We start from the raw sequence: 14395 nt of genomic DNA on the forward strand, positions 1-14395 counted from the left end.
AAGGTTGCTCGCTTCACTTTAAGAAAGGCTGAAAACATCCATAAAACGGATGTCCTGAGCTCAAATTCCAGTTCATTCAATCACTGACAAGGGGGGTGTCCTGGGGTGATGCTGACTCTTTCCAGTGTTTCACCCATCGAGCTGGCACCCACCGCAAACCGGAATCTGTAATTTACACACATATAACCTCAACCTGTTAGTTTTACTTCCACAGGACCTTTCCAAATGCCGATTTCCAAATACTTGTACTGGACAAGAATACCCAGAGTTTTAGTCATATAACCTAAACCTAATGCCTGCCCATGTATTATAGCAGGGGAGTCATTAAAGTCTCCTGTCAATCGCAAAAAAAAATCATAACATATACAGCTTGAGTATAAGAGGATTTTAACCCATATGTGGTCACTGCTTGTCAGGCCTCCTTAACTATTTTGAATCAAAAGCTTCCCACTCTTTAACCCCCTTCTGTGTAGTATACACAGGATATACAGAGAGGCCATTGCAGAAAATTCACCAGTAATAATAGCATCTTTGATTAACCCGTGCCAACAGTGCGCAGGATTTGTGCCCCCTGATACCTCTCCTACCCTCTCCCCCCATTTGCCTTCTTTAAGGAAGGGGTTTTGTGGAGGATAAGGTGGAGGCGCTGATGGAGACGTATCAATCCGAGTTTCGAGGGCTTCAAGCTTTTTCATCAATTGTTGCAGCCGAGTGTCTCCAAGGCCAGTAAGTAGTTGCTGATGAGCTGAGCAGACCGACCCGGGAGACAAAGAGTCAGAGTCTGGAAGCAGAGGATATAAATCTGGCTCAGATTCAGGGGACTTGGAGTCTGATCCTGGGTTGAACTGAGGGTCTCCGTTGTTCGCAGCTATGTCTTTCTTGTCAGGTGTCTCATTCAGTATGTGGCCATCTGCGGACCTAGCCTCTTGCTAGGGCGTTGATTTTTTCAGCACCGTTCCAGGTACCACAGGAGGTGCAAAAGTCATAGCCGCAGCACTATGATGGGGGTTAGAGGAGACAGCCCCTTCTGGAGCTGTGGTGGCAAATACAGAAGCTACTGCAGCCCTTTCCAATTTCATCTCTTTCAAAGTCCCAAACACCAATCTCCAAAGTGTAGAGTGTTTCTGTGCATCTTTGGTCCCTTTACTAACCTCGCAATCACGGGACCACTTTAACAGCCTCTGTAAGGCGGCACTATCATATTGCAGTCCTCTCTTAGAGAGAATGTGTTGGAGGAGCTTCACCACCGCTTGTTCCTCTTTGGATAGCAAGTGCCCCATCTCCTCCCCGGCTGCTCACCTGATCAGGGCGAGATTCCCGAAGTTTTGCAGACATCTGACTTCTCAGCGCCAGGGCAGCGCTGAATTTTGGCCAGCACTCCGCCCCCTCCTTTTTGTCGGACCTTCAAACTCGTCTTCATCGAGTTACCGATCGGAGGGTCCCTGTTCAGGCGCCACTTGTTGACGCGGGAGTCACAGACAACGCAGAGACGATCAATGTGATCAAGCAATTGCCAAATTTATTACAAAGACTTAACTCCTTATATACTATTTCTTACATGCACTTACAGTGATTTGGCATATTATGATTGGATACATGTCTTGAAGACCCTTAGTGGCTAACATATAATTGGTTAAGCATAGGTGTGAGAACTTGACCTCGAAAGCTTGCCAACAGTCCACAGTTCTCATTAACTCAGTGAATTCCAGCTGCTTCTTATCTTGCTTGCTTAAGCTTCCTCAGGCCTCTCATGGCCTTGCTGTATCTTTCAGGATTATTCAGAGTTTATGTACTACTTATGCATTCTCCTGTGAGAACACTGTCTCCACAGTTCTGTAATGTCTTCACTCCATAGCATCTATTTGGAAGTTGTTCCCTGAAAGTTTAATCAAAAATAGAAGAGATCAAAATGCCAAGTGCCTATGAAGACAGGCCTGTGCAGTAATCAGCACCACAACTGTTACTGTAACCAGAGTTGGTCACAGCTAGCTTGGTAGGGAATGGCTTTTGAGTGAGCACTGCCTTTAAGGAAGAGGCACATTTTAGCTCTTCCTACTGCCAGTGTCAACTGCTACCTAGCATTGGTCAGGAAAATAAATAAAATTTTAAATAAAAAATTATTTTAAAAGCTACAAAAATTCCTGAGCTTGCAACACACTTGCAAGTTGGAATATTTTGGAGAGGTATAATGTACATGCCATTCAAGAGGTACCTAAAATGTTCACCTATAGTTAATAGCACTGTGATAAGCACACAAAGAATACAGTTAACATGATACAAACCCAAGAGTACCGTGTTCAGCCATAATAGGGTTCCATGTGTTGAGAAATTTTTTTAGTTTTAAATGAATGGTCTTAGTGCATGTCTTCCCACATATAGTAAAGCATGTAAGTGCTTTGGAATCATCCAGTTTATTAACTGGCTCGAATCCTAGAGTATGTATTTTCCATTACTGCATTTCACGGTGATCTCCCTTAGGACAGATTTTAAAGGGTTTTATAAGATGATCTTAAAAAAAAATAATTAAATCCCCAAACACAACAGAAAACCACACAAAAAGCACCAAACACCAAAAAACACAAAGCACACAGTTATTGTGTGATAGGTGTGTTACCTATCAGAAAACTTGAAAGAAAAACATAGGAAGGAAAAAACTCATTCAGGTGAGGGGATTTTCATGTCTTCAGGTATTTACATCCTTTTCTACTTGTTGGCCAACTTGAGCTGCAACATTAAAAACTTGGGCAGAAGAGAGCAGTGCAAGAGAAATGTCACCTTTCTTATTACTGCTTGTACCCTGTGGGCCACACCTCATAAGCATGAAGAATCCCAGCCACATGAAGTACTGTCACCATAGTCAATGACAAAAAAGCCACATCACTCTTGCAAATGAAATTTGGCTGTAGTAGTAGCAAAGAACAGAACGCCAAGCATATTTTTGTTTGGCAAAATTAAAGGACGTTCTATCGTTTCAGCTAGAACCCATATGTCATTCATACCAAGAGATATCAGTAACACATTTTCGTCTGAAGAAAGAACACAATGAACTGATTAATCAAACCTTAAAACTGTGAATAAAACTATTACAGCCATTTGCTAAAATACAAAAAGGCATTAAGAAAACAGAGTCCTAGTGATATTTGCTATGGTTAATGCAATGATGTTTTCAGAAACCTAGCTTTACAGAAAATCAGCACCTTCTTTCTGGGACTTGAGTGCTTCTGAAGAAAGAAGTTTCTCTGACTCACTAAAAATTAAAAGATTTATTTTGTTTGTATCTACATGAATCAGGATAAGACTACTGAAATAAGTGTGCTTGATCCTACACTGGCTCAAGACTTTCCTTATAACTGTGTGTGTCTCCAAGAATAAGTTTACTTAAAAATATATCCGAAAAATGTAACAGTCTTAAAACAGGTCTGTGGCATCAAGACAAGAGCGCTATAGAGATGAAAGAAGATGGAAGAAGGCAGACAAGGCAAGTGTACAGCCATAAGGTTTCACCTCCGTCATGTGATCAGAGTTCATATTTTACCAGGAAGCACTACAGTTTTTCTGCCCTTTTCATTGTAATTTCAATTTTTTTCACTATGTCACACAAAATCTGTGCTAATTTCATTAGCAATCCTTCAATCTTCTTTCTCAGCAGTAGTAAGGTAAAGCTGAAGTGCTTAACAGCAACAAAAAACATGGTGCTGCTAAAGCAAGTACTGGATGGTTCACAGCCCACTACAGATTGATTTCATTTTATCACAACAGTTTTGTTTAGAAACAGAAAGAGGGGCCCTTCCATACCCTAGCAAGCACTTAGCTGTAGTATTACTGCAACCTGCTGGATAACTTTCATGAGTAAGTACTGATATGGCCCTTGGACTGTACTTCCCTTAGAAGAGAGACTTTCTTATAGAGATACCTGCAGAAGCAGATAGAAGCAGAAGTAAAATGAGCCTATAATTTAGTCCACTCCTGTGCACTACTGAGGCATTTAACCAACAGTCTTGAGGACCTTTGCACAAGTAGTCATATCAGAGGTTTCAGTAGAAAGTCCAGGCGAGTGCTAAGGATTCCACTCCAAAATAAGGAAATTCAAAGGAAGGCCCTTATTCCAAACAGTTAAAACAGTTAAGCATCTGCATACCTGCTTGAATGAACAGTACAAGTGACTAAATGAGACTGCTAAACCTGAAATTATACATGAGCAGAACCTTCCCAAGAGCTAACAAAAAAAGTAAAATTATCAAATTGGAAATGCAACACTCAGCCATTTAAAAGACAAAAGGACAAAACACTAGTGGTCACTGGTTTTCTTATTTAATTGCTGTTTCCTCAAAGCAATTAATGAACAGAACTCTGAGATCACATATAATGCTGTCTGGATAGAATTTCTGTTTCCACACCATACACACATGAAATTCAAAGTGAAAGACTGGAAAGCCTAATGCAGTGAAGATAGAAAATATCAAACTTTTCAAACCCTTCTTTCTCTGGCCTTTTCCTCACCCCAGTCTCTTATCACTTTTTTTTTTTTCCCCCTTAAAAGACATTATGTGTTAGGAGAGCAAAGCAGCCTGGGGAGGTGATATTTTACCATTGTCTGTGCCATTAATGCAGTTAAAAAATCCTCAGACTGGAAAAATCAGACAGATGCATCTTCCAGGTTCACATGTGCCAACTCCATCTGTTAAATCATTAACACACAGGCTTGGCAGATTCTGGAGAAAAACACATTTGTTTTCACTATAAAGACGAAGAGTAAACTTTCTTTCTCTTCTTATAATTCTCCCCTCCCCCATAATTAATGTGAAAAACTGCATGAATGGATACTATTTAACATGCTACTGAAAAAGGCTTTAATTGAATTGGGATATGTGTGTGTTAAATTATACATCATAACCCAGGTTAGCCAAAGACATGGACAGTGGGATTGAGTGCACCCTCAGCAAGTTTGCTGACAACACCAAGCTGTGTGGGGCGGTCGACACACTGGAGGGAAGGGATGGGATCCAGAGATACCTTTACAGGCTTGAGAGGTGGGAACCTCATAATTTCAACAAGGCCAAGTGCAAGGTCCTGCACCCGGGTTTGGGCAATCCCACACAAATACAGACTGGGTGGAGAATGGATTGAGAACAGCCCTGAGGAGGAGTTGGGGTGTTGGTTGATAGGAAGCTCAATATGAACCACCAATGTGCACTTGCAGCAACCTTGTCTAGGGGAAGGTGTCCCTTTCCATGGCAGGGAGTTGGTAATGTCCTTAAAGATCATCTAATTCCAACCCAACTCATTCTATGAATCTTTAATCTCTTAAACCAAAGTTTATAGCTACATTAAGATGTTTCATCATTTGCCTTTTTATTGCATATAAATTGTTACAACACCTAGTTAAACACTAATTTTCCTTACAGGAAAGAACTTGTTCAGCATATGTTTAAAGGTGTAGTTTACATAAGGAGCAGCAAATCTGATCACAGAAAGCTAACAAGCATTAAATAAAGTAACTGATAACAACCTTTTTCCAAACTTGAAGAAAAAAATACCTTTCACTTTCAGGATAAACAAAAGCAGCAAAATCCTAAATTCAACACCAATATCCTGTATTTTCCCAATATCAATACTAAATTGATTTATGCATTATTTTTTCCACTGCAGTCACTGTACAACCATTTTTCACTGTGGCAACATTACCTATAGAGCATATGTCTAAAAATTGAGCATTCTGAATGCAACTAAGTATGTCTAAGTTCATTCTATATTGTAAGTAGGACAGTGTAAATATTTTAGATCCCATGACCTCCCACAGCTACCATTAAAAAACAGATTGCTGCTGAATGCATTTCTTTCTGTATTCTACAGGGGAACAGAATTTCAATCTCCAGACAGGGCTTTGTATTCTATTGAGGAACAGAACTTCCTTCTCCAGGCAGCGGCTTATCCCAAGAGCCTTCCAGACATTAATATTGAGAACATTCTACTTTTTTCTTTAAAAGAAGAGTGTTTCACAGCATATCATTCCAAAAATGATCACAGACCAGTCTACAGTTTCTGTCAGCATTAAGGTACAGAGCTAACAATAATTGCTAAAATCACCCTCGACTTTGCACAATGCAGAAGCATGACAGCATTTTTTGACATGTACATGGCCATTTCACATAGCCAGAAAGGGCCTTTTCATTTCTTTGAGTAATGATAAATAAGATCATCATGATTTTGGAGGAAACCTCTTTTCACAAGACTAGTTTTTCTAGACAGGAAGGCTTAAAAGTACGTAGTGAAGAAGTCATTATTTCTGTGAGCACCTATCTTCTTAATATGAGTATTTACCCATATATTAGAAGCAGTAGGATCCCTTCAAGCTTAGTAGTAGAGAGATTTAGACACAGCTGTAGTGGCTAGAGGGGAAAACAGAAGATTTCTGGGATCCAACCCTGGAGAGCCAAGTTGTGGCTAGCTATGAGAAAAGGGCTTGGACGTTTTTACCATGAGAGGGAAAACATTTTCCTTAGGCACAGAGGAAATCACCTTTCAGTATCTGGGTCCAAAACAGTACAAAAATTTACTGCTTTCTCAGCATAAGACTTCTCTCTTGGAAGATCTCCCAGCAAAGGGACAACTGACCCTTTTCCAAGGAAATTTAAAAATAATGTGTTTCCAATGCTTTCTTTTGGGAGTTTAAACTGAGCCTGCTATATTCAACTTTCCCCTGTAATGATTTACCTATTTTCAAAAGAAAGCTGCTCAAACTATGCCCCACTTCCAGACCAAAAGAAGAGGAATCAGTAGGTTTATTAGTGGATAGATGAAGAAACACTATTTCATAAGTGTGTACATTGTGAAATTTGAATTTACAAAAGGTAATAAAAATCCCATCAGCCCAGCAGAAGTGGTTAAGATGTACTGAAACCAACCAGTTACCAGCTTGACTTCTTGAAGCTACACTCTGGCTCAATCTGATGAGGAGGCGGTAAAGACAGACAACGCAATACAGCAGGATACAGGCAATTCCTACTCCTGTATTACACAAGCTGCTACATTTGGTTCCATGGTTTCTTTTTAGTAGTTCAGAGGCCCTCTGGAGGTTACATTTAAAATTTAGACAACAGACTACAGCATTTTAATTCCATGGGATGAAACATCTCCTCTCACAGGCAGTTCCACAGACAGCAATACACAGCATTAGATTTTGTCTTCTGCTGTCTGCAAAGGTTAGCTCAAGGCCAGAAGGCTGCTTAATCATACATAAATCAAGCTGAACTCAGGCAGTATGGAGGTCTCATATAGGCACTCTCCCCAGGATAAGTATTCGCTTGTTAAGGACTGTAGAAGTTTACTTGCTGCAGGTGATTGTGTTTGCACTTTCTACATGGGGCTTTTTATGTGTGTAAAATAAAAACATAGCATAAGACTGGCTACCAGAATTTATACTGTTAAAATACTGAAAACTATGGTAATTTAAAAGAATGCTTTATAGATTTAGAGGCTAGAGCAAGTGTTTTAATTTCATAAATTAAAATAAGCTCAATGGCTTCTTGCTAGAGAAATTACTCTCAATTAGTCTACCACATCTATGGTATTTTTAGTTCCTATAATAAGAGGTGTATTTTTTAAAGAACTACTACATTCCCAAAAAATTAAAACAGGATAGATTAGGTGTTTGCCAAATGGCCAGTGAGCATGTATCAACATGAGATTTGGACCCACTGTAAGACTGCAGCCTAATGTCAAAACTAGACCCTTCCTGTCTGCACACAGCTTTCACAGCAGGGAAGCAATTTTATATCCTACCCCAGAAACCAAAATGTCTTAACACAGTTCTGGGCATACCCAAACCTCTGTCCTTCAGACAACATTACTATCTGACTCCATTTTTAATAAATTCCACAAAGAATGAAGCACTCTGCATAGATGCTTACTTTGCCACAATGCATTAACAGATCCAGAAACCCAAGCCTTCACCATTCTCAGCCAACAGCTCAGTAAATACAGTGTGTCACACTGCACACATTTCACTGCTTGAACACAGGATCAACTTCACTGCAATAAATGTCTCATTGCTCTGCTGTTACATCAGTGTAACTCCACAGTTGTCAGAGTGGGCTGGTAAGAAAGAAATATAGCCAGTACAAAATACGGCTATTGTAGTTGTTAATAGAAAAACAGCATAAAATGCTCCTACAAATAACTGAGCTTTCCTCACACTCGCAATATATTAAGTGTATTCACAATCCATAGACATGTACTGGAAAAACATTATTATCAAGAGTCTTCAGATTCTTCTGAATGCCAAGATATTATTTTAATACTTTCCTATTGGAAATGCTGAGTATACATCCAGTTGGTGGTTTACTTTCCAATTACAGTTTCCTAATTACTTTTGGTTTTAATAACATCAGTAATTATAAGCATGTTTTGTTGATAGCTTAAAAATTATTTACTGAGAGGCCATTAAGAAAGAGAAAAACATTCCAATGTTTGCCATTTTCCACTTCTTATTACTTGTTTGGTTTGGGGTTCTTTGGATATTTTAATAACTATCTCCTTGTCTTGAGAGAAACAATTTAAGGAATTCTGGGAATTTTTATAGACTTCATTAACATAAGGGGGAAAAAAAGGGGAAAATATTTAAAGATGAGTATGTTCACATTTATGTAGAAGCGTTTCCTATATATCCAGAAGTCCCCTGTACTTTGTTCATTCCCGTTTAAGCTGTACATGTCTGTTCAACCACACACAAATAATAAAAAAAAAAAAAAAAAATCACATAGACAAAAGATGAAGTAAATGTGACCAAGAGACAAATTCTATTAATTATAAACTGAGCCCAGGGTGAGTGATATGTACCTTTACTGTCATTAATACACACTTAAGCCAACCTGCTACAATAGTAGGTAAATTATTGTGTTCCTTGTTCCTTAAAAATGCAAAAGAATAATTTCATATTTGTCCATCTATTAATATTTGAATACATGTCAAAACTTCACATTTACTAGTTCAAACGAAAAAAAAACACGTGTAGTTTGAAAAATTCAGCAGCAGGATTATATAAATTACACTTGCATTGGATTTTGATTCATTTTTAACTATCAATAATATATATTCTATTTCAACTCGGCAGTTGTATTTGGAAATTTTATTTGACTTTTTCGTGGTTTCTTACATTTTTACAGCTATTTCATATCATCATTTTTCCTCTAGCATTCTTAACAGCAAAGTGGAGAAATGAACAGCTACTTCACATAAAGATGCCTGCTTTTACAAAAGAAAGGATATTCCACTGCACTATCTTCAAGTTCCAGTAAGTCATCACTACCTGCTATTTTGTGCATCAAGGCTCATAAAACAGACTTTAGCCTTGAAACCAAGACCTTGCTTTATGTGTTACATGACTGCAGCCTTCATTCCTGTCAACAGTCCTCACAAAATGGCTGTGGGAACTGCAGTTCTTTCCAAAAAGGGGTTGGAATATTTCTTTGGAACTGGCAATTCTTCTGCCTTTTTTAAATGCATGAACTACATTCCCACCTTTCACTCCCATCCTCCTCCAAAAATCCCATGAAAAATCTGATGGGATTTATTCTAACTGGTATCTTCACATAGATCTGATGATGAACTATGTTCTTCATCATCAACAACTTAAGTATTATTCTTGTATTTACACAGTCCTAGAAGATAGAACCTTGGAAAATTGCAGAACCATTGCTTTGAGTCACAGTATCACAGAAGGGTTTGGTTAGAAAGGACCTGTCAGATCACCCAGTTCCAACCCCCTGCCATGAACAGGGACACCCCTCACTAGACCAGGTTGCTCCGACAGTTTCCTAAATATTACTTATGTACCACCTAAATATGGCTGGGGTCTACATAGGGCACTACTTACAGCTTCTCCAATGAAAATAAACCTTGGTTAAGATCAAGTGGAATAGAGTTCCTCCAATACTGAGCAACAGAATATTTACAATATATTTACAACCTTACCACTTTTTATAGAATCAAAATAACTTCACTGTTAAAGCTTTACTCAGGTAAGACTAAGCAAGTAAGGTACAACACAAGTGTACCAAGTAGAAAAACAAAACACAGGCATATCATAGAACACAAAAAGTACTTTAAGTATTTTCAAACAAACAAAAAAAAACAAAAAACAAACACACGCCCCCCCCCCCCCCCCCAAAAGACAAAAAAAAAACAAGACAAAAACCTTATTGTAAGTATGTACTTTCTTGAAAGTGTTTTAATGCATTTGCTGAGACAATGCACAGGGAAATGTATCTGAAAGAGGCAGTAATTTCATCATGTTATGGTTGCAAATAGGGAAATCTGAACTAATAACAAATACTCTCCTAAAGTAGGATACATTTAGATGCTGATATCCATTATTGCCTACAATCACCCTCAAGGGAATCAAAATTACGTGGGACTAACAAAACATTCACTTGTTTTAAAATTTACAGGAGGCTCAGAGAAGTTTCACATGCATTTTACCCCAGAAACAATGTGCTACTTATTCTTCCTAGTGATGGTATTTTATATAGCATTCCAGGATCAAAACGTAATTTCAACAATAACATTTTTCTGACATTCTCCAAGGAAAAATTACTAGTTTCTTCCCTCTAAAAGGATTTCGATGGAATAACATCTGTGTTGAGATTATCGTGAATATGTTAAACTGACAGCAAGTCTCTAAGGGGCATTGCTCATTAATGTTTGTGCATAAAATTAAAACTTGAAATATATTTTTCAATCCATTTTGAATCATTTAAGCAATTCTCATGCAAAGAAACTATTCTGCTGCAATAATATATTTGCAGAGTAGGATATGAAAGCTATTAAAATGTCCTAGACCCCCTGCCTTTCACGCAAAAGGAAAAAGGCGACTCTGAAACATGCGGAAACATGCACTGTATTGAAATAAAAAAATTCTGTCAGACCATGAAGAGTTTAATTTCAGTTTATACAATGTAACAAAATTCAAAATTAGCTCTTTTTCCTTCATCTTGAATTCATCTTGTGCCTAGGTACTCCAGATTGTTATCAGCAGGAGAATTCTGGTAACTGTTGCACATTGGCATTTACAAGGAATTTTCAGCCTGAGCAGGCTACAGGGGGTGCCCTGGTCCCCTGATCTTTGACATTGAAATGAGTTGGCATTCTGCAAGGTCTCTGCTGCGAAGTAGTGCTCAGAGACAATGCCAGTTAATGAAGAACTTTGATGAAAACTTGTCCTCCAACTTAAAAGTGACAAACCTCTCCATACCAGCAGCAGAAATGTAATTGTTTGGAGGGCATGTACACTTCACAGGTTACAATACAATGTAAGCGTATCCAACAGGTGTTATGTAAAGAAGTGTCTCATAAATCCTTGTTTGAACAAAAAGCAATGAATCCACTCAAAACCAAATGAAACTCCAGGAATTACTGAATGGTATCTAAATTCGATTAAGATTGTTCATGCCTTCCAAGCACAGATATCTGCGTAAAGCTGTTGCTGTAAGTGCCATTTTATGGCAAGAAAAAGAAAACATATTATTGTTGGGAAAACAGACATACCACTTGCTGTTCAAAAGTCACTGGATAATTACAGCCACACTAAGATGACAGTTCTAAGTTTTGCTACAACATACAATGGTTCTAGCCAGACCATTGAGCTCCTTTCATAAACGGAAATTCAGGAACTCCAATTAACATACTCTGCATGTGATAGATTTTAGAAGGGGCTTTTGGAATGAAGCCAGTCTATAGTGTCAATTGGACTTTGTTTACTTAAATCACAGCAATCATAACAAAGCAGTCTACCTTTCAGGCTGCCTATCTCTGAAATATTATTTAGAAACATTAGCAAAAGACACTAAAGTTATATTTACAATATCCTCTATTAGACTTCCACACCTAATATTATAAACCATGGAGCAACAAGCACAGAACTGCCAGTACTAATTAATATTTTTGGCAAGCATTTTCAATGCAAGAGCCTAAGCACAAATTCACAACTGGATGTGTAAACGCCTCAGCAAACAGCTTCATTTTCAGAGGTTCTGAATTGCTGACATTGGAGGGGAACAAGCTCAGTGTAGCTGGAAAAAATATTGAAGCTGCTTTGTAAGGTTTTAGATGTGAAGATGGCAGTGCTTAGAGTGTGAAGTGCAGGCCTTCACAAAGCAAACCAGAGAATGTGGACTGGTTTAAGCCATTGTGGCCTTCCTTATGAACATTAGCGTTCCCCCCTCCCTCACTGCTGTTATCTCCCATCAGTGCAGTGCATTTGTTCTACTTCTCCAGCCATCAAACAACCTGGTCAGAGCCCTGACAGTTGCCTCTACAGAGCTGCCAGACATCCTGCAAAAGCTGCAGCACAACAGGAACGTATAAGACTTACTGGTCACATACGAGTTTGCAACACAGATCTGGGACAATTCCCTAAATCACTAGCATGTGCTATTCATGGTACATGTATTACATTGCACTGTCTGAACCCCTCTGATAGAATACAACATTTACAAACATCTATCCCAGCAGGACACACAGCTCTAGAAGCTGCATGGCCCCCTGTGCTGTAGCTGTTCCTATGAAGAAACAATCACTGTAATGCTTATATCTTCACAAGAAGATATATTTCTGTTACACCAGATCTTTACGGTTGCTAGTGTGTTGCAAAAGCATTTAGAAAACAAGTATACAATTCAAAACTTGATTTAGTGGCAAATTCTTCTCATCTTGGAAGCTTTGAGCTCCCAAAGTTGAAAAACACTCATACTTCGTCATTTGCATTGGTTCTTTCCCATTGACTATGGCAGCTACTACAGTTCATGATACAGTACACTGTTATAATGTGGGGTAAGGACAGAACTGGATGAAGAGTCTCCCAAGCACTTCCATGCTGCTATACACCTGAGTCTACCAAGAACCAAGACAGTCCTTAGCCAAAACATGTCTAGGACCTCCTGTAAGCCCAGCCAAGATTAGATGCTCAGGGACCATCCCACCCAACCACAGTATTAGGTGCTGCAGTGCCCCAAGCCAGCCCTGCCTTCGCTTACTTTCTATATATACAGGGCAGTAAAATAGCAATAGTTTTTTTTATATCACTCTGTACTTCTCATAGACAATTCTCACTTACACACACCCAGCCCCCAAAGGTATGTGTGCGCAAATGTCCAATCTGAACAACACAGAGCTCTTCCTGAAGAGATAAAGGATTTAGATCCAATTGTCATTCTGTGATGAATAATATAAAATAACAATTTATTGCCTAAGAACTAGAAAATGTAAAAAAAAATAAAAATCCTCTTTACAACAAAAAATGAGCTCTTCCTTTAGCTTTCCTACCCATTCTCTGATGAAAGGCAGAAAATTCTAGTTTCCAATTGGCAACAGCCTTGAGCGCAATAAACCTGCACAGTTGATAGCATAATGCTGGAATCTAGGACAGGGTCTAGGTCCAGCCTTGTAACTAAAAATTACAGAATAGCTAGTTTAGAGCACCACAAAGCATAAGGTATTTTATTCCTACATCTTTAGCACTTGAGCCCAAGTATCATCTAGAATCAAATCTCAGCAAGCTCAGTGAGAGTAGAGATGCTCATAAACAGCACTTACAAATACTTACATAGAGCCAAAAGAGAACAGATTTTTTGTCCTTTCAAATAACTTCAAAGATTATCACACCGAAAGCTATTGTGTGCCAATATGGACATTTTTCTCCATAAATAAGGAATATAAAAAAGCCTTAACATTTTCAGATCAAGGTAGACACGAGAGATTTCCAGAAACCAAAAATTAACCAAAACCCTGGAGACCACGAATGACACTTCAAAACCATCATTGCATGACACAAAGTCTTTTGCAGCAGTAGAGGTTTAAAATATCCACCTACCCTGGGTTGTTCACTTCAGCTCACGCATCATCTTTTCCTGTCTCCATTCTGTCTGTCTTGATTGCAGAAGCACAGCTGCTTCTGGAGTGTTCTGTGAAACAGATTAAAAACAGTGAGCTGACTTTCTGCAGAGTCTATTTAAGTCACTTTGGTTCTCTGACCTATTTTGCAGAGCAGTACCACCTGTACTTGTGTCAGCATAACATCCTAAGTTTGTAGCTTTGTAAACACAAGGACTTAGCATTATCTTCCAGAAGTGCCCTCTGCCAAACCCTCTCACACTGCCCTGCCATGTGCTGGTAGAGGCATTTGTACAGCTACACAGAAAACTGTATTAAGGTTAAAGCAGATTGTTTTCCACATGGTTAGTTTTAATCTCTATCAGTACCCTAGCCTCCATCTGAACATAGCACCGCAAGCACGTCTACTATCTGCTGGGAGAAGGGAGTACAAGGTCCGTGAAAAATCAAGACTGAAACCACTTCCCCAGTGGCAGGATGATGTCCTGTGCAAGTGAAAGGATATCTG

This window comes from Pezoporus flaviventris, unplaced genomic scaffold, assembly GCF_033815535.1.
Source record: "Pezoporus flaviventris isolate CSIRO_AGI_PZ_B2104156 unplaced genomic scaffold, CSIRO_AGI_Pfla_v1 ptg000213l, whole genome shotgun sequence".
NCBI lineage: Eukaryota > Metazoa > Chordata > Aves > Psittaciformes > Psittacidae > Pezoporus > Pezoporus flaviventris.